The following is a 20886-nucleotide window of genomic DNA, read 5'->3' on the forward strand; positions in this document are numbered from 1 at the left end:
TAAGAGGCTCAGGCAGAGGAATCAAAAGTTCAAGCCTGAGCAAGTAGTGGTGCAGGCCTTTAATCCAAGACAGTGGCAGGCGGATCTTTGAGTTTAAAGCTGGCCTGGTCTACAGAGTGAGTTCAAGGCCAGCCAGGGCTACACAGAGAAACTCTCTCGGTGGTGGTGGGGTGGGAGGAGTCTGAGTTCTGTCTGGGCTGTGGATGAATTCAAGGCCGGCCTGGTATGCCCAATGAGATTCTTGGCTCACAAAATAGGAAAAAATAAGGGTGAGCAGGAAGGAGGACACAGGGAGGGAAGGGTGAGCTACAATGAAAGCAGCTCACACGTTGATGGGGCTGTAGTTCAGTGCTGATGCATGGTCTTGGATGCATAAAATCTTGGGTTCCATCCTCAGTGCCCATCTTAAACCATGAGGCATTTATTCATCTGTTAGGATCCATCTTATGCTCAAATTGTGTTTGTTTGCTTTCTCTCTTTCTCTCTCTCTTTCTTTCATTCTTTCTTTCTTTCTTTCTTTCTTTCTTTCTTGAAACAAAATCTTTTGCAACCTAGGGTGATCTCAAACTTGCTATGTAGTTGAAGATGACCTTAACAAAGACTTCATGGGCCAGGCGGTGGTGGCGCACACCTTTAGTCCCAGCACTCGGGAGGCAGAGGCAGGTGGATCTCTGTGAGTTCAAGACCAGCCTGGTCTACAAGAGCTAGTTCCAGGACAGCCTCCAAAGCCACAGAGAAACCCTGTCTCGAAAAACAAAACAAAAGAAAACAAACAAACAAACAAATAAAAAAAAAAAAACCAAAGACTTCATGGTAGCTTAGTCCTCTTGCCCACCTGCCCACCCTCATTTTTTCCTGTGAGGCAGAGTCTCATTGGGCATACCAGGCTGGCCTTGAATTCACTCCACAGCCCAGACTGAACGCAAACCTTTTTGAGTCCCAAGGCCCCAGCACAAACCAGTCAGAACCATAAGACCACTGATGTCTGAAGCTGTGCTCAAGAAAGCCAACTCAAACTTGGAAGAGAGGTTGGACCATGGCGTGGAGAAAAATGACCACAGAACTCCACCCAACATCTTCAAAGCCAGTCTTCTTTGACAGTGTCAATAAATTCACAAAGTAGTTTAAAGTATGTGGGGGAGGGGTGGTCGAAGTAGGAAGGCGGCAAGTTTGCGAAGGAGGAGGCTGGGCGTGGGTGGAGTTCAGTGGTAGAGTATGTGCCTAGCATACACAATGCATGGTGGGGGGCGGGGGAAGAAAAGAAAATGTTTCAGTGTTTTCAACGTTTCAATGTGCTGGACATTTTTAGATGGTGGTGCTGTGATACAAACCATTTGTGTAACAATGAGCAGATTTGAAGCACACTGTGTTCTATGTCATTGCTCGTTCTGACTCTCTCTGTCTCTCTGTCTCTGTCTCTGTCTCTGTCTGTCTGTCTCTCCTCTCTCTCTCTCTCTCTCTGTGTGTGTGTGTGTGTGTGTGTGTGTGTGGTTGCATGAGCATGTGTGTTTAAAGACAGAATTTCACTATGCAACCTAGGCTGGCCTCAAAACCTTGGGCTCAATTGATTCTCCCATCCTAGCCTACTGTTAATATGGAACTACAGACACACCACCATGCTACTTGTGATAGGCTTGGTGAGAACAAGGTCCCTCTGTGTGCATCCAGTAGCCATTAGAATCTGGAATTTACTTTGCATTCATGACTTAGAAAGTGTCCACAGCCAAGCATACCCTCAACCTGCCAACAGTACCCAAGAGTCGATAAGCCTCAGAGTGAAGAGAGTGGTGAGTTCCCTCTGAAGAAATGGAAGTCTGAACCCACACCCAGCTTAGCCCCTGCTGACTTTTCTCTTCCTGCAGCCAAATCAGTCCTGAACTGATGGAACAGGATAACAGTGAGGACATCTCAAATCAGACCAACAGCCTCAGTCCTCCAGAATTCTGGCCTTTTTTCTCAAAGGGCATCTGGGCTGCTGTGCTGGCAAATCTTTATAACCAACTCCACTGTGTCTAGAATCTCCTAGAGAACACACCTATGGTGTATCTGTGAGGCTCCTAGACAGTATTGACTGACCAGGGAAGATCAATCCGGAACTTGAGTGCCACTACCCCTGACTGAATAAAAGAGTCTTGAAAACAGAGAAAGCCGGCAGAGTGCTGGCATGTCCTTTTCTCACTTCCTTACCTGCCACAATCTGAACTATCCTTCTGCAGTAGTCAATTTTAATTGTCAACTAAACAGAATCACAAGTCACCTGGGGAGAGTCTCAGTGAGAGACTGTCTAGATCAGGCTGTCCTGTGACCACCCCTATGAGAGATCTTCTTTTTGTTTGTTTGTTTTTTGTTTTTTTGGGTGGGTTTTTTTGTTTTTTTGTTTTCCGAGACAGGGTTTCTCTGTGGCATTGGAGGCTGTCCTGGAACTAGCTCTTGTAGACCAGGGTAGTGTTGAACTCACAGAGATCCGCCTGCTTCTGCCTCCTGAGTGCTGGGATTAAAGGTGTGTGCCATACTACCATCATGCTGGTGGGTAGCAAGAGAGATCTTATTAATTGGATTAATGGAGATGGGAAGACACAGCCCACTGTGGGTGTTACTATTCCCTAGGTTTGGGTCCTGCACTATCTAAGAGTAGAGAGAGACTGATGAACAGTAAGCATACATGTGTTCATATTTCTGTGCTCTTGACTCTAGATGTGGTAGCTCTTCAAATTCTTGACTTGACTTCCCTAAGCTGTAACCTGGGATTTCTTAAATCAAATAAGTCCTTTTTCCCTTGAACTCATTTTTGTCAAAGTATTTTATCACAAAAAATAAAACTAAAATGTCCACCTTGCCTTCCCTGCCATGGTGGACTTAATGAAATAAACTGTGAGCCAAGATAAATATTTCCTCCTGTAAGATGTCTATGTCAGATAATTTGACCACAGTGGTGGAAAAGTAACTCATGCCCGATGCAGGCCTGCCTTCTCCCCAGCTGGGCCCATGATCCTGGCCTCCAAAACAAAGGAAAAGTGGCAGGCCCTGTGGGGATGAGGCTGTCACTCAGGAAGCTCTTTTTTTTTTTTTAGATTTATTTATTTTATTTTATGTATGTAAGATTTTTACTGGCATGTATGCATGTGTGCCACATGCATATCTGGTGCCCTCAAAAATCAGAAGAGGGCATTGAATTCCCTGGAAGTACAGTTTTAGGCATGATTTGTAAGCCAGCATGTGGATGCTGAGAACCCTACCCAGACCCTCTGTAAGAGTTGCAAACACTCTTAACTGCTGAGCCATCTCTCCAGCCTCTCAGGAAGTGTTGATATAACCTAGGAAGAACAAGCTTAGAGTTTGGGGTGGGATGGATGCAGCTAAAGATAAAAGAGAAGGAAATCGTTTTCCTCTGGCCAGTAAAGTTAATCAGAGAGGTCTTTATGACTGCATGAAAAATGATTTATTCTTTTCACCTTTAACTGTGTTTGTGACATGTACCTCCACTCCACCAAGCAAAAAAATCAAAGAAAGTCAACAGTACAAAGGAAACATCCAGGCTATGGGAACTCTTGGACCAGAGGATTGGGAAGTTGACACAAAACAACTTCACCTAAAAATAACTTCAAGGGAAAAGGAACTTATTTGGCTTAAAAAGCCCCAGGTTATGGTCCATCACTGCGGGGAAGCCAAGAGGATTGGAAATGGTATGTTAACTCCTTCCTTGTTGTGACAGAGAAACCTCATGAGCATATGTCCTCCAGATAAAAGACACAGTCCCAATAGCTCAGTTTTGGTTTGCCTCAGAAGTCTCTGCCTCTATTAGCTTTTTAAAACAGTGAGTAGCAGAGCCAGGTATGGTGCAACATGGCTGTAATTCCATAACTCAGAAGGATACTAGTTCTAGGCTAATAGAGCTTGTCTTTAAAGAGAGAGAGAAAAAGAAAGAGTATCATATGTGCTGGCTAGTTTTATGTCGCTTGACACAAGCTAGAGTCACTTAGGAAAAGAGACTCTCAACTGGAAAATGCTTCCACCAGAATGGTCTGTATGTAAGCATTTCCTTGATTGATGATTGATGTGGGAGGGTTCAGCTCACTATGGGTGGTGCCACCCCTGGGCTGGTGGTCCTGGGAGCTATAAGAAAGCAGACTGAGCAAGCCATGAGGAGTAAGACAGTAAGCAGCACCCCTCTATGGCTTCTGCTTCAGTTCCTGCCTCCAGGTTCCTACTTTGAGTTCCTGCTGTCACTTCCCTGGATGATGGACTGTGATATGGAATTGTAAGCAAAATAAACTCATCCTCCTCAAGTTGTTTTGGTTGTGGTGTTTTACCACTGCAGTAAAAACCCATAGATAGATAGATAGATAGATAGATAGATAGATAGATAGATAGATAGATGGATGGATGGATGGATGGATGGATGGATAGATAGATAGATAGATAGATAGATAGATAATTTTTATCCATTTCCGGGATACAGTTCAATGGTGTTCCATACAGCTATAATATATAATACAGTATAACATCACCATCCATCTCCAGAACCTTTTCAACCTTCCTCACCTGAAACATCATACTCTTCGTTTTTCCTCCTTTGGTTCCCAATCACTTCTATTCTGCTATGTCCATAAACTTGTCCATTCTAGATGCCTCACCCTGCATAGAATAACAATATCTGCCCTTTGTATCTGGCCTCCTTTACTGGACATCATGTTTTCCATATTCACTCATGTCCTGACACAGGTCCAAATTTCCTGCCTTTTATGGGTGATATGTGCATGAGGCCACCCTTTCATAGATGGACACATGGGCTGTTTCCATGCTTTGACTATTGTAAGTAATGCCAGTGTGAAAACACAGACACACAAGTGTCTATCTGAGACAAGGAGGAAAAGTAGGCCCTTGACTACCTGGGACAGAGCTGTCAGAGTCCATGTGAAGGAGAATTTGATGAAAATGTTTGATGAGTAACTGAAAGTTCTTGGTTAGTACCCATTCCTGCACAGGTACACAACTCCCCCAAACATAAACTCCTCTCCTCAAGGCAGGACAGAGTCCCAAAGGAAGTTCTTGGTGTGAGGGTTTAATGAAGGAGACAGTCCTGGAGAAGAACACAGAGGCCTACCTGGGTGCTTGCCTTCCAGCTCCTCCGTGCAATGGCACCTGTGCTGAGGCAGGGCCGTTAATGTCTTGCCATTCTTAGGACACCATGGAGGAACTACTGAACCAAGGAGAAAGAAGAAGAACAAGCCCTTAGTCACTGCAAAAGTACACCTTAAATCCAGACTGTTAGAGATCGTCTACCATTGGTGGATATGGAGGACGTGTCCAGAGATCTCACTACAGAGGCCCAGTGTAGCACGGGTTCTAATAGATTTTAATAATGAAACTCTGGAGTCAGATACCAGGGTGAATGCTGAAAACTCAGAGAAGTAAAGGAGTCAGCCACTAGAAAGACTTCTTAACTCTACAGAGTCCTCAAACCAAATGGGTGATCCTGTCTCTAGGAATACTCAGACTGAATGTGACAAACTCCTGTCTCCTCCTGCCTTATATTCCTCTCTCTGCCCAGCCATATCACTCCTGTCTCCACCTCCTTAGTGTTGGGATTAAAGGCATGTGACTCTCAAGTACTAGGAATAAAGGTGTGAGCCACCACTGCCTGGCTATGTTTCTCTTTTAAACTGGATCAATCTTGTGTAGCTCAGGGTGGCCTTGAACTCACAGAGTTCCGACTTCCTCTGTCTCCTGAGTGCTGGGATTAAAGGTGTGTGCCACCACTGACTGACCTCTATGGCTAACTAGTGTGGCTAGCTCCACACCCTGATCTTCAGGCAAGCTTTATTTGTTAGATCACAAACAAAATATCATCACAGCCCAGCATATCATATCATACACAGGCTGATAATGCCCACATACTACCATCATGCTGGTGGGTAGCAAGTAACATCTAACAGGTTTTCACTAATGGGAGAGGGACAAGAGCAAGACAGTGACCCTGTTTAAAGTACAGACACAAAGGAAAACCCTGAAGCTGAGAGTGGAACAAGCATTCAGAAAATCTTTCTGGAAAGTCCCCAAATGGGAGACAATCACTCTTAAAGAATTTGAAGCCTGTGGAAGACAGGTAAAATTCTACAAAAATGTCAGCTCTGACCTCAAGGACTCAACAAATACACACAAACTGGGAAGCCTATTTACTGCAGCCTTCCCTGTTATAAACAAGAGTCAAAGAAGAAAACCACTATGAGAGATACAAGGAGTTCCCCTCCTGAATAAACAATGTTCTCCAAGTTGTGAACTTACAGATATGACATAAATGTCAGAGCTCTAATACAGTAAATTTAAGTAATTACAATTAATAAGTTACAGGTTTTAGGAAGAAAATAAACAATATATCAAACAGCATAGGTCATTTCAGCAGTGAGGAAATTTCACTAAAGAAAGCAGATAAGAGTGCTAAAATGGCTCTCTTTGCCCCATCTACTGCAAGAATGAAGACCATTCTCAGCAATCAGACCATCGACATTCCAGAAAATGTGGACATCACTCTGAAGGGGTGAACAGTCATTGTGAACGGCCCCAGAGGAACCCTCCAGAGGGACTTCAATAACATCAATGTAGAGCTGAGTCTCCTTGGGAAGAAGAGGAGGCTCTGGGTTGAACAATGGTGGGGTAACAGAAAGGAATTGGCCACTGTCGGAACCACCTGCAGTCATGTTCAGAACATGATCAAGGAAGTCACACTGGGCTTCTGCTACAAGATGAAGTCTGTATATGCTCACTTCCCCATCAACATCGTTATTCAGGAGAACGGGTCTTTGGTTGAAATCTGAAATTTCTTAGGTGAAAAGTACATCCACAGGGTTCTGATTCAGCAAGCCACAACAGTTAAAAAGAAAGATATCAGGAAGTTTTTGGATGGTATCTGTGTCTGAAAAGGGAACAGTGCATCAGGCTGATAAGTAAGACCTGAGTTACCCAGTTCCAGAAACAAGATCCTGAATTTAAGTACGATTTGGGGTGTCTTTTGGGACAATAAAATCAGTGCTATAGTTTCATTCCGTTGCTATGATAAAGCACTTTGATCAAAACAACTTAGGGGAGGAAAGGGCTTATTTCATCTTACACTTCCAGGTCACCGTTCATCACTGAGGGAACTCAGGGTAGGAACCCAAGACCATGAAGCCAGAAACCATGGAGAAGTTCTGCTTGCTGGATCACTCAGGCTCCATGTTTATCTAGCTTTCTTTAAAGGCCCGAGACAACCTGCCTAGGATGCTCACAGTGGGCTGAAGGAGTGAGATAGCTTATGGGGCAAATGTGTTTGTCACCACATTCAATTCCTGGGAAGTATATGGTGAAAAGAGCAAACAAACTCAAGCTGTTCTCTGACCTATGTGCATGAGACACACATGGGAGGGAGCTCTTAAATACCTAAATTACTAAACACAAATAAACTTTAAAATAAAGATACACAAAATGGATACCTGTTTTGTTTTGTTTCTGATATGTTTGGTTTGGTGTTGGGGGTTGATTTGGGGCTGCAGGCATGCTAGACAGACTAGTGGACCTCCAGCCTCCATTCTGTTCCTCACGGTTACAGCTGACAGATGTAAAGTCACTCAATCAAATTGCTACATAGTGCCTAAGTGATTACTCTTGACTCCTGCACCTATGTTGTGAACAAGTTTGCAGTCCTGATGTTGTAAGCCTCACTTCCTGTCAACCTGCCTGGATAGGGGCAAGGAAAGTTGGAAGAGCTATTAGAAAACCAATAGCTGGGTGATGGTGGTCTGTGAGGGTCTAACTTGGCCCTGAATCAGTTTGAACTCCAGGAAACAAGCCCTAGCTGAAGAATGTGTTTCTTTAACTGGCATTTAAACTCTTATGTCTCCACAGGCCTATCTGCCACTGGAGTCCCAGTGTGACCATGGGCTGCTTTCAGTGACTGTCCCATCTGTTTTCCTTTTCTCGGCCCAAGGGAAAAAATAATTTCCTTTTACTCTTCTAATATTCCTTAATGTTTTCTTTCTTTCCCCATATCCCCCCTCTTTCTTGCTTGCTCTCCCACTCTCTCCTCTCTCTTACCTTCACTCCCCACGTACACATTCAATTCAAGCAAAACTTGGAGAAGTTAAAGGTTGACCTTTGATACACTAGTCATTTCATGCTAGCCTCCAGTGGAATGCTCCACATCACCTGAAATGTCATCTGACAATCCCCACCACACTACTGCTCTTCACTGTCTACCTAGGAGATGTGTATCTCTGAGCTGTGTGGCTCTGAGCTGTTTTGCTCTGGACTATATATCTCTGAGCTGTGTGACTGGGCTGTGTGGCTCTGTAATATATATCTCTGGACAAGCTGCTGATTCTAGAACAGAATACCATCTCTCTACAAATTCAGCTTACTGTTTTCTGGAAGAGTCCTTGGGGTATCGTTATCAGTAAAGTGAATAGACTGTCAAACCATGGCTGGAAAGGTTTGAGTCTCTTTTGTAAAAAATTAATTTTGGGGATCAAATTCCAGCTTCTGAGCACTTTGAAGATTCACAAACACAATTTACATTTTATGAGTTTACAAAATACATCCTGACACTAGTCACTGAAATTGCACCACTCTCTCTTTTGTTTTAATTTTGCCCTAATTTTCTTTTTTCCCATTATTTTTTTATTTCATTTTACATTCCAACCACAGTTCTCCCTCCCACCCCCCCTCACCTCCTCTCAGTCCCCCTCACCTTCCCCCTAGTCGCCCCCAGTCCACTCCCCATGAGGAGCCCTTATAGTCTGGCTCATTAGATTGGGGCAGGGCCCCATCCCTCTTCCATGCATTAAGACAGAACATGGCATCCTACCATAGGGAAAGGGCTCCAAAACAAGCTAACTCATGTACTGGGATTATATCGTAGTCCTACTGCCACTGAGCATGGCAACCAACCCTAAGGAATGGGCTCCAACAAACATGTACCAGGTTTATACTGGTCCTACTGGCAGAGGCCCCTCTGATAGTCCAAGCTTCACAACTGTTTCCCACATATGGAGGGCCTAGTTCAGTCCCCTGGAGTCTCCAAAGTTGTATGTCTGGAGCTCATGAGTTTCCTCAAACTTGGTTCCGTTGTCTCTGTAGATTTCTCCATCATGATCTTGACATTCCTTGCTCATATGTTCTCTCCCATCTCTTCGCCTGGATTCCCAGAGCTCAGCCTGGTTCTTGGTTGTGGATCTCTGCGTCTGGTTCCATCAATTACTAGATGAGGGTTCTATGATGATAATTGGGGTATTCATCAATCTGATTACAGGACTAGGCCAGTTCAGGCATCTTCTCTCCTATTGCTAGGAGTCTTAGTTGGAGTCTTCCTTGAGAATTCTGTGGTGTTACCCTAGCACCAGTTTTCTCCCTAAGCCCACGGTGGCTCTCCCTATTAAGATACCTTTTTCATTGTTCTTCCACTGTATCCCTCCCCTCCTAGGCCATCTCATCCCCTCCTGTTCTTATCCCCTTTCCCCTCCCCTTTATTACCACCCCACCCCCAGTTTGCCCTGTAGATATCATCTAATTTGTCTTCCCAGATGATCCATGTGTCCCTCTTAGGGTCCTCCTTGTTACCTAGTTTCTCTGGAGCTGTGGACTTTAGCCTGGTTTTCCTTTGCTTTACTTCTAATATCCACTTAGGAGTGAATACATACTGTGTTTGTCTTTTTGAGTCTGGGTTACCTCACTCAGCATGCTTTTTTTCTAGTTCCATCCATTTGCCTGCAAATTTCATCATTTTTTACAGCTGAGTAGTACTCCATTGCATAAATGTACCACATTTTTCTTATCCATTATTCAGTTGAGGGGCATCTGGGTTGTTTCCAGGTTCTGGCTATTTATGAATAATGCTTCTATGAACATTGTTGAGCAAATGTCCTTGTAGTATGATTGAATGTCCTTTGGGTAAATGCCCAAGAGAGGTATCGCCGGATCTTGAGGTAGATTGATTCCCAATTTTCTTAGAAACTGTCATACTGATTTCCAAAATGGCTGTACAAGTTTATGCTCCCACCATCAATGAAGGAGTGTTTCCCTGACTCCACATCCTCTCCAACATAAGCTGTCCTCAGTATTTTTTATCTTAGCAATTCTGATGTAAGTTGGTGTCTCAGAGTCATTTTGATTTGTATTTCCCTGATGATTAAGGATGTTGAGCAATTCCTTAAATGTCTTTTGGCCATTTGAGATTCTTCTCATGAGAATTCTCTGTTTAGCTCTGTATCCCATTTTTCCATTGGGCTATTTTGTATTTTGATGTCTAGTTTCTTGAGTTCTTTGTATATCTTAGAGATCAGCCCTCTGTCAGATGTGGGGTTGATAAAGATCTTTTCCTAGTCTCTAGGCTGTCTTTTTTTTTTAAGTTTTGCCCTAATTTTCTTCAACAAGATCTCACTGTATTTCTCCAGTTGCTCTGGAACTTGATATGCAGACCAGGCTAGCCTTGAACTTAAGAGGCTCTCTTCCTGCCTCTGCTTCTTCAGTGTGGGATTGCAAGCATTAATCAGTGTGCTCTACTAGAAAAAAACCATCCCAAGTGAGGTAACCCCAAACCAGAAAGACAAATATAGTATGTACTCACTCCTAAATGGATACCAGACATAAAGCAAAAGTTACCCAGCCTACAATCCACAACCCCAGAGAAGCTAGAACCCTCTTCCAAAAACAGATGGAAGCAGGTACAGAAATCCACAATTAACCATGGTGCGACTTCGACAATATATGAGGCCACTGGCAGTGGGTTCAAGATCTAACTTTAATGCACAAACTGACTTAGTGGAGCCCATTCTATATGGAGAGATATCTTGCTCAGCCTAGACACAGAGGTGTGGGGGTGGAGAGGTACCTTGGTCCTGCCTCAACGAGATGATGGGACAGACTTAGTAGACTTCCTAGGGGAAGCCTTACCCTCTCTGAGGAGCAAATGGGGGTGGGAGTAGGATGAGCAGGGAGAGGAGCAGGAAGAGAGAAGGGAGGGGGAATTGGGATTAGAATGTAAAAGTAAATTAATAAAAAATAATTGATGTTGGCAAGACAGATAGACAGACAGACAGATAGATAGATAGATAGATAGATAGATAGATAGATAGATAGATAGACTCTTCTCTCTTAGAAACTAAAAGTCGAGAGCTAGGGATACAGCTCAGTGGTAAAGTACTTTAGTAGCATGCATAAGATCCTAGAGTCAAACCCTAGTTAAAAACAAAAAATAAAACAAACAAGCAAAAGCCACACACCAAGATACTTCTGCACTGGGAACATAACTCAGTAGTCTACCTAGCAAGTATGAAATGAGGTTCAATATCCAGGAGAAGGGGCCCAAGGGCTGTAACAGGACTATTGAAAGAGTAAATGAATATAGCATCTCTCCATACAGTTAATTCTATATATTCTCGTGGGGGAAATGACTTACTTTTAAAAAGTATCTTAACTGGGTGGGATGCCTCATACCTGTAATCCCAGCATTTAAGAGCTGAGGCAGAAGGATAAACACCACATTCAAAACCAACTTGAACTACTTAGGGACTTTGAGTTGAGCATAGGTGATGGTTTGAGGAGTTCTCTCACCAAAACAAAGCAAAACCCATGTCACAAATAACTTCACTCACTAATATAAAGCATGGAATGTCTTTAGGGTGTGATGGGTTCTGCCTCTTTGACTTGGAAGACTGATATTCAAGAAAGAGAGAGGAGAGTGTCACTGTTATTTTTTTCTCTCTCTCTTCTTCCATCTCTATCATGGGCCAAAAATAAGGGGGGGAGTTAATAATGTCCTTTTCTTATCTCAGAAGAAGAGAATAAAAGCCCTTTCCCTACAGTTGCCAGAACAACACATAAAACACGGAATCTTCCCTCACAAATTAAACTTGAAGAGAGATTTCTTGTCATTCCAGAAATAACAGAGGCAGAGAATCCCTTCCTGGTTGCCATGGTGTGATGGGGCAGGAAAAAAAAAAAAAAAACAGAATTTTTTGAGTAAAGGGTGAATTTCCCTTCCTAAAAGGCAGACACTATGATGAACAACCTTCACTGTCAACTGTGACTGGATTTGGAGTCACCTAGGAGACCCGGCTTTGTGAGGGTCTGCAAGCATGTTTGCAGAGAGTTTAACTAAGGAAGGGAAAACCCTCACCTGAATGTGGGTGGCATCATCTTATGGGTTGAGACCTTAGACTGAGGTTTTTTTGTTTGTTTTTGTTTTTTGTTTTTTTGATTTTTTGTTGTTTTTTTGTTTTGTTTGGTTTGGTTTGGTTTGGTTTGGTTTTTCGAGACAGGGTTTCCCTGTGGCTTTGGAGGCTGTCCTGGAACTAGCTCTTGTAGACCAGGCTAGTCTCGAACTCACAGTGATCCACCTGTCTCTGCCTCCCGAGTGCTGGGATTAAAGGCGTGCACCACCACCGCCCGGCTAGACTGAGTTTTTAAAAGGGGGTGGTGGGAAGGGACTGGATCCCAGTATTCATCTCTCTGCTTCCTGGCAATGAGCAGAATGACCAGTGCCTTCCTTCACTCCTCCCACCATGCCTCCCTACTTTGATGGACAATGAGCCACATTAAACCCTTACTTTAAGTTGCTTTTATCACTGCATTGAGAAAAGCAGTTAATGCAACACCCTATGTCAAGTAAAGTCCTATTCTAAAGTTTCTGTCCAGGAATAAAACTTTGTGAACCTGATTTTTAATCTTCTCACCCGTTCTCCACATCCATCGGGGAAGAGTGTAGCCAGTCAGCGTGTTCTTGGACAGAACCAAGTTTGAGTTCATAGCATGGCTGTGGGTGAGTCACCCAGCAACTGTTTTTTTAATTTGAGGTAAGCAGAATACTCTAACCTGCAAGATGTAAGTCCCTGTGAGATGATGTAGCAAATGTTTAGAGGATGGAGGATGTAGCATTTGCCACCTGCAAGACCCTGGGTTTGGTCCCCAGCATCACAAGAACAAAAGAACAACAAACACTTAGATGCAAGCCTATAATAAACATAAATACTCCTAATTTCTGTCTCTAGCCAAAACACAGACGTGCTAATCTTAACACTTCTGCTAATGGGAGAAAATTTTCCAACACAAGGCTGTTCTATTGTCATACAATATTCATTTCACATAGAAAAATGTATAAAGGTTGAAGTGATTTTTAAGCCTAATTGTCTCTGTAAGTTTCTTTAGTTTGGTGGTATTTTTTTTGTTTGGTTTGATTTTGAGCTTTATGTTTTGTTCCAGTTTTTATTCAAGAGGGTCTAAGAAAAATCATCATGATTGTTTCAAACTATGTACAACAACATTGTTACCACTTGAGTTAGTTGCAGAACTGGGAACATTCTCTCTCCTCTCTCAAGTGCTCTAGTCCAAATCCTGAGTCTGAGGCTTATTGTAAATGTAAATTCAATTACAGACAGTATTCCAAATGGGCAAAGCTTTGTTGGTCAAAAAAGGAAAGATGGCCCCAAGCACAGAACTGTGTACACCACTTTCCATCTTCTTAAAACAGACTTTATTAGTTTAATTATAATTAGAGAAAGGAGACATGAGTCCAAACTTATATTGAATGACTAATGAGAGCTAAAAGTATAGAAGAAATAAAAGCATGGAAACACATGAGAAAAAGCTTATCTGTATTTCAAAGTAGCATTTTAGTAATAATTCCTACTCTATAATGCCTTTCCCAAGATCAAAGGCCACTAATGGTGCCACAGGTTTCCTAAAACACACATTTGTGGTACAAGGAAACCACTGTGATTTCATTTTACAAATGAAAAGGATGTTAGCTTTCAGTGACTATATCAAATACCTGGAAAATCAACTGGAAAAGAGAAAAAAGTTACCAGGTGTTAGGGGTGCATGCCTTTAATCCCAACACTCAGGAGGCAGAGGCAAGTGGATCTCTGTAAGTTCGTGGCCAGCCTTGTCTGCAGATCGAATTCCAGGGCAGGCTTTGGCAAAGCTATGAAGAAACTCTGTCTCAAAGGGGGGGGAGAAAGAGAGAGAGAGAGAGAGAGAGAGAGAGAGAGAGAGAGAGAGAGGTTGTGAAAGTCCTTACATCATGGCAAGAGGTATGTGGTTGAGTGAATGAATTGCTTAAGGTACCCAGGGAGGAAAGAGAAAGGCAGAAAAGACCAGAGTCTCATAATTTCCATTTAGGATATGCCCTCCATGACCAGGGATTCTCCTACTAGTGCCTACCTCTTAATGGTTCCACCATCTTCATGTAGAGCCAAACTGGAGACCACTGCATGGTCCTTGGTGGCACAGTCCATGCATGAATTGTAGCAAGCCAGAGGATGCAGAGTGCTTGACCAAGTTTTCAAAACTGGAAGTAGACTTCTTTGCAATCACACAGTAGTGGCCATGAGCCAGGAGAGAAGTGCTGGTCCCATATGCCATGGCAGCTTCTCCTGTCTCATCAGTCCTTGCGCCACTGGTCACATAAGCAGTTGTCCAGAACGTGCATAGAAGCTCTTCGAACCCTTCTATAGATCTTCAGAGCTACACACAGCTGTGCTTCCTTGCAGCCTTAGGCTGCTGCTTGCAACCCTCCCCAGAGCACAGGCACACCCTTCCTGCAGGAGTCCCAATGACCCTCTGGAGACATAAAGCCAGGAGGGACACTCTTCCCCTCAGTTAGCCCAAGTGGAGTTAAGTGACACCAACATGACTTCTGGTTGCCACCATGAGCACCAGTTTGGCCAGAATGCCAGCTAACCTTTCAAGCAGACATCTAAGTGGTCCTATTAATTCAGATTATCACAGTTGTAAGTGGCAATTTGTGCTCCTTGGAGATATAGCATGCTTTCAGCTTGTAGCAAGAAGCACATGGTAAGACTCACGTAGCAACCATTAGTCACAGCTCTCCCTGGAGCCTACCCTTCCTTCTTGAATCTCTCCAATGATAATAGGAGAAGACCCATGTTCATGTCTCTAGACCAATCAATAGACTAAAATAGACTAGAGGTGTCTTCCTTTCTATTTCATTAAGAACCAAAGAGAAGGTGTAATGATTGGTTTTAACTGTAAACTTAGCACAACCCAAAATTGCCCTGGAGGAGGGTTGGCCTGTGGTCCTGTCCTTGGAGGATTATCTTGGTCATATTAATTGGCATGGAAACACCCAGCCCACCCTGAGAAGTACCATTGCCTGGTGTGGGATCCTGGACTGTGTAAGAGTGGAGAAAGAGTGCTGAATAGCACTCACACATACTCATTTTTCTGTGCTCTCGATTTTGGATGCGGCAAGGTGTTTCAGGTTCCTGCCTCGACTTCCCCACAGTGAAGGTCTAAGGGCTGGAAATGTAACTAGGGTATTTTAATTACAGCAGCAGGAAGCAAAGCTATAACAAAAGGTGTTCATAAATTGTTCTGAAGCCAGTTATACAAGAGAACAAAGGAAACTATCAGGCACCATCTCTTAGTAAACATATGTCATCTTCCAGAGTTGGTGACTACATCAGAGCTCAGAGGCCACAATTGCAAAACCTAGCTGGTGTTTCTTCAGTCTTAACAATTAAGTCCTTTCTCTCAGACATTATCTGGACCATGGCACCAGCTTGCCTCACTATCTCTACATCTATGGGCACCAGTTCTACATTACTGCTGGGTAAGAAGGTCACATGAGGAAGTAGAGGGTCATAGGTGTCACTAGAGCTTGTTGGTGAGAGGTAAATTATGACTCAGGAAAATGTGTGGCTGAGGCTGTCCTAAATAGCAAGAGGCCAGTGCTTTGGGCACACGTGGGCAGGATTAACTGGGCTGCTCCAGGACTGACCTGCAAGTTTGATATGATGGTACCAGTGTTTACATGAGATCTTCCAAGCAAAGGTCAAAGTCAGAAGTCCATACCCAATCCAGTCATTAGAAGACAAGGGACAACTGTGCTCAGAACCCCAGTGTGTAATAGGAAGAGAGAAAGCACGTATCAGAGCAAAAGCAGGCAGAATGATCCTAAAACAGACCCCAAAAGATGGCCAAAACAATAGAGCCACAAGCAAGAAACATAAAGCCAAGGGGTGTAGTTTAGAGTGTAATGTTGTCATCAGCACTAAAACATGCCTGAGGAGGACAGGGGAAAAAACCACCAAGGAAAGAGACAGATGAGAAATGCAATACAAGTGCCTTCTGTGTCCCATACAAGTTCCCTATTAGCCCCCAGGATTGGCTATTAGAAGATGCAGGACAGATGAGAGACATATGTGTCAAATCCTGGGCTTGGGGAACCCCACTGATGCATCAATACCTTACCTAACAAACATGAGAATGACCTAAAAAACACAAAAGATCACACATATGTAACATGCATGCAACAATGTTCGTGATAAAGAGCAATCATCCTGTGCAATTATGTTTTGTTCTCTTGTTAAAACTCTGTTGTTTTTAACCTAACAAATATCTTAGAAGCACAAGTTCTTGGTAACTTTTTAAATTCACATTTACTTATTTTACTGTGTCTGTCTGTCTGTCTCTGTTAAAATGGGGTGGGGGCACGATGAACACAGAGGTCAGAAGACAGCTAACGGTAGATGGTTCTCTCCTTCCACCATGTGGGGCCTAGGCAGCAAACCGAGATCATCGCTGGACTTGATGCCAAACCCCTTTACCTGAGGATCCCAGAAACACATATTTGCATGCAAACAGTTCTCATTAGCTTACAGGTTGCAGGTATGATCTGGTATATGTTTTACTCTGTCTCTTCCTCTCGTGCATGTGATTTTTGCCTCATGTGAACCACCAAGACAGACAAAAAGCCACACTGAGCACATGAAGGACCTGTGGTATGGGCTTGGTACTCTGTCAACTCAATGAGCAAGAAGGTGTGCATTCACTAGCAGGATGTGCAAATCCATAAAAGCGGGGTGTTTGTTGCAGAGAGGAAGACCCTCTTGGTTTTGAAACTTGCTGAACTGCTCTATGTTTTGTTTTGGGTTTTTCTTTGTTTATTTGTTTGTTTTTCTGTAGTGGATATTGAAGTTCTAGAACTTCCCAACCAAAATGGACCATTCCCTTACATGAAAGTCAAACTGAGTAAATTAACGACTCACAGATTTTAAAACGAATTTAAACATCACTAGATCTGGGGCTAGAGAGATGGCTCAGACATTAAGAACACTGGCTGCTTTTCCAGAGGACCTGAGTTCAATTCCCAGCAACCACATGGTGGCTCACAACCATCTATAATGAGAAGTGGTGCCCTCTTCTGGCATGCTGGCATACATGCAGACAGAACACTGTCTACATAATAAATGAATCTTTTAAAAATATTAGTAGATTTTTAATGATATGTATCTTTATATGTATATAATACATATTCATTTATTGTATTGTGGGTGTATTCTTGGGTGTGGGCATGTATGTGCCACTGCATGTGTGTGGCAGTCAGAGGATAGCGTTTGTTGCTTCTCTTCTTCCACCATGAGGGTTCTGAAGATCAAGTCTGGCCATCAGTTTTGGTGACAAGCCCTACCATCCACTGAGCCATTTTGTCAACCCTAGATCTTTAACCTATTGCTGGTCTAGCTCTTCTGTGAAGAGCAGCTGCTGACCCCTGCCACTGTGGGTCTTGGCTATGCCTGGTGAGCAGTGCTCATGGGAAGTTCCACATACCATCCTCCCAAAAAAGTGTATTGGTAGTTACTAATCCCCATTATGAGAGGAAACTGAGAACTAACTAGACTATGATCATATCCTTAATAACATGCCATGTGTGAACTTGAACCCAGGTCCTTCAGAAACAAAAATTGCCTATATCCACAAAACGGCAAGCATTTGGACAGTACTTTTGACTAAATGAAGTCCTACCACAGCTAATTGAGGTTGGGGCTCCTGGTGGATCCTACTTCAAGCCTAGCAGTGAGGTGCTTTTTCTTGGGGCCAGGATGAAGAATAGGCCAAAGAAAATAGTCCATTCATGTTTTTTCCCCCCGGCCAAGATATTTATGTGATGGATATTCTGAAGAGTTATTTTTGTTTCGTTTGTTCCGTTCAGGTGTTTTGTTGCTGTGGTGGCTCCACATGAAGCCAGGAGAGCCTGGAAAGAATTGCAGAGCCTTGCTGTGGGCAAGTGGCTTCCCAACAGATCCCCGGTCTTCTGTACAGTGCTATTATGCTATGGAAGCCCCCCCACTTGCCCCATCAGGAAGCCTAGGGACACTAGTACATTTCCGGGAGCCATGGAAAAGAGCTCCATAAATCTGCTACTGAATAAAGGTCGGCTCCCATAATAGGACAAAGAAATTCAGCTTTTCAGAGCAGCCAGGGAGCCCCATGCTACAACTTGTTTACAAATATCAGCAAACAACTTCCCATAGTTAGTGAAGAAAGAGGTGAAGCACCTTGGGTTCTACCCCCAGTGTTGAACAGAGTGCAGTCTCTGGAAGGACTCACCTCACAACCTGCTTCACAATCAAGTGTCGGGGTGGGGAAATGACCCTTGACAGCTCACAGTCCTGCAGGATGGAGAGCCACTTCTTCCTGTTTAGGAGGCCCATGAGAAGATCCCACACTAGACCAGGCTTAAGGTCAAGTGTGATAAATACTACATCAGGTTTTACAGAGAGAACCTGCTTTCTTATTCTTAGGGGGAAAAGGTTTCCACTTTATTTAGTTATTTATTTGTTTGGACAGGGATGGCATTACCAGTAAAGAAATATTTATTTGATAGGTTGTTGCTGTACCACTAAACGTACTTCCTGCCACACCTGCATTTTAAGAAAGATATTGCTTTCTTAACTGTGCTTGTTCATATTTTTAATCAACACTGGAAACAGATTGACATTAGTTTGAGTCAGGGCTAACAGAAGATAGACAGACAGATGGTAGAATTTAAGAATATATGAATAGCCAGGTGATGACCCTGTACACCTTTAATCCTAGAAGCCGGTGATCTCTGCGCATTTAAAGCCAGCCCAGTATACAGAGGGAGTTCCAGGACAGCCTAGGGTACACAGAGAAATCCTGTCTGAAATGCCTCCCAAAAAGAGGATGCTGGAGAGATAGCTTGGCAGTTAAGAGCACTGGCTGCTCTTCCAGAGGATTTAGGCTCAATTTCCAGCACCCACATGTCCGTTCACAACTGTCTGTAGCTCCAGTTCCAGGAGATATGGTATCTTCACAGACATACACGCAGGCAAAACACCAATGCACATAAAATAAAAAATAAGATAAGATAAAGTAAAAAGAAAACCCAAAAACATGAATAAATGCAAGAAATACATGAAAGTAGAAATAATCTAAAATCAGGAAGTAATGAATCTTCCCCAATGTGCATATGTGCATTATTTTTCCAAAAGTTATGTTTGATTGACCCATGTGTGGTGGCAAATACCTATAATCCTAGACCTTGGGAATCTAAGACAGAGGCCAGCCTGAGTTACACAGTGAGAACCTGTGTCAAAAAAAAAAAAAAGTAAAGAAAAGAAAGAAAGAAAGAAAAACAAGAAAAGCCTCTACACTTCAAAAACTCAATTATTTAAAGTCATCTATGAAATAAGTACTTTTCTTTCTCAGGGGGTGGTTTCAAGACAGGGTTTCTCTGTGGTTTTGGAGGCTGTCCTGGAACTAGCTCTTGTAGACCAGACTGGTCTCAAACTCATAGAGATCTGCCTGCCTCTGCCTCCCGAGTGCTGGAATTAAAGACATGAGCCACCACATTTTTCTTAATAAAATACTACATAATAATATAATAAAGGAAAATGTTAATCTCACAGATGTGAGGAGAAAGGCCACCGACCCCAATCATGGCCAAATTAATGAAAACAAGCTTTTTTTATTGGTATACACATGGGCTGTCTCTCCCTAAGGTGGGGTTCAAGAGATTAGCACTGGACATTGGTAAGATAAGGGTTTTTATAGATCAGGAGTAGGGGTCTATAAATGGGGGAGGGGAGTTGGCAAGCAAATAGGCAAGGTTACAGAAGCAGAACATAAGCATAGCAAGTTGATCATAACAACCAATCAAAGACATGGTTGCAAGGTGGTCATAATCTTTTGAAACAAAGGCATAGTTGGTGTTTCCTGGAACAGGCAGTACAGAACCATTTGTAGTTAAGGTTACAGGTGGGGCAATGCCCAATCCTTGAGAAACAGATTTAATTATAAACAGGAATGAACCTAGATTGCCTTTACTATAAGATGGTTTTCAAGTCCAAGATGGAGCAGGCTGGTTTATCAAAAACTCAGGGCTGGTGTGCGACTGGTTAGCAAAGTACTTGTCTAGCATGCATGAGGCACCCTGTAAACTTCCACCATCTATAAGACCAGCACTAGGGAAGAGAGGCAGGAAGAACAGGAGTTCATCCTTAGCTACATAGCAAGCTCCAGACCAGCAGAGTTACCTGGGACCCTGTCTCAATAAAAACATTAAAGTTTAAATAATCATTTGAATGTCTGTGCACCATGTTCATGCCTAGTGTCGGCAGGGATGAGAAGCTAACTTATTACCTAGAACTGGAGTTGAGATGGATGTGAGCCACTAAGCGTTAGGTAGGCTCTAGGACTCAAACCTGGATTTTCTGGAAGCAACCAGTACTCTTAACTGCTACACCATAACCATAGAAACTCTTACAAAATAGAAACGTTAAATTGGGGTGGCTTAGTTTGAGAGATTTAGTCCATTATCATCACAATGTGACATGGTGGTGTGCAGACAAACATGCTGCTGGGAAAGGATCTGAGAGTTCTACGCAGGCAATAGGAAGTGAACTTCGACACTGGGAGTAGCTTGAGCATAAAAGACCTCAAAGTCCATCCCCACAGTTACCCACTGCCTCCAACAAGGCCACACCTCCTAATAGTGCCACTCCCTTTGGGGGCCATTTTCTTTCAAACCACAACAAGAACCTCTCTATCCCTGAAGGTAATCTTTTAAAGCTGGGTTTGTTAAGGAAAGAA

The 20886-nt window shown here is 43.2% G+C and overlaps 1 pseudogene; it reads left to right on the top strand.

Annotated features, from left to right (window-relative positions):
* Positions 1-6473: 6473 nt before the first annotated feature.
* Positions 6474-6948, top strand: LOC113834642 (annotated as a pseudogene).
* Positions 6949-20886: the final 13938 nt, after the last annotated feature.

This window comes from Cricetulus griseus, chromosome 3 (genome assembly GCF_003668045.3).
Source record: "Cricetulus griseus strain 17A/GY chromosome 3, alternate assembly CriGri-PICRH-1.0, whole genome shotgun sequence".
NCBI classification, from domain to species: Eukaryota; Metazoa; Chordata; class Mammalia; order Rodentia; family Cricetidae; genus Cricetulus; species Cricetulus griseus.